We start from the raw sequence: 1,191 nt of genomic DNA, 5'->3' as shown, positions 1-1,191 counted from the left end.
AAATAAATTCCAATATGACTTGACCGTGACTAATACCTCAATTAAATAGCCCTTGGTAGATGGCTTTGCCAAGGAACCAATACTCTCCATCTGGCTATAAATTCATACATTTTAGACTGTTGGAACAGTTTTGTGTAACAACCCATAGTGAAGCTAGTTTAACATCAGCTTGGACTGAGACGGTCCTGACAAAACAAAATACTAAAACCAAGTCCCAGTTCCAAAAACGACATCTTCAACGTTGACTAGAGTCCTCTGTTGCACACAAGGACCATTCAAAATGCTCTCTGGAAAAAAGGTTTTTGATCAAAACGAGACGAAGATTGAGCTGTTTGGCCACAAACAGAATGTTTGCAGGAGTCAGGGCGAGGCTTTCAAACCTAAGAATGCAGTACCAGTTGTCAAAAATGGCGCCGTTGGCAGTATGCCCTGGGGGAGTGACACTGTTGCACTGCAGATGGCATAATTAAGAATGACAACGACCTCCAAGTCATCTCAGATCAGTCGTCAAATAGACGGTTGAACCACGGACGCAGTTTGGTGACACAACAAGACTGCAATCCAAACCACACATTGAAATAGGTTTTGAACTGGTGGAAGCAGCCTGACTTCAAGCATCATGAATGGCTTTCCCAACACTCTGATCTCAGTGATGCTGAAAGTGTATGGACTGCTAAAAACCTAGGTCTGTTCCAGGAAACAAACCGATACATATGAATTCCCCCGATTCTGATGAAAAGGTCATTATACCCAGGCAGAACTATTCCAGAAGCTAATGGATACACAAAGTATGTTCCTTCTCTGCAACGTGCAGCCTTGTTTTTAAGAGTCATTGCATTTGTTTGTAGTGTGATCATTTTATCTGGAAATAAGAACAATCAATAAATCTCTAAAAGCCCCAAAGCAATCACATTCATGATAAAGCTTGGAGCATGTAAACTGCTTATAGAAAACACCTTGAAAAATCTTTAAATAACTATTTATAGACAGTAATGTGCATTATATTGCACAGCTGGACAGAGGGCCGTGTCTTGGCAGCTCAGTCAGGAGGTTACGAATGCAGGAAAAGACAAGACATGAATAAACTTAAAAAAAAGAGCCAAACTAAATCCCAAGACAATCTGTAAAATCTTTCATATGATGAGTTTGAGCATCATGTATTGGCAGGAAGCTGTGAAATAAAAGAAAGCT

This window comes from Fundulus heteroclitus, chromosome 10 (genome assembly GCF_011125445.2).
Source record: "Fundulus heteroclitus isolate FHET01 chromosome 10, MU-UCD_Fhet_4.1, whole genome shotgun sequence".
In the NCBI taxonomy this organism is placed as follows: domain Eukaryota; kingdom Metazoa; phylum Chordata; class Actinopteri; order Cyprinodontiformes; family Fundulidae; genus Fundulus; species Fundulus heteroclitus.
This window is presented reverse-complemented; position numbering follows the sequence as displayed.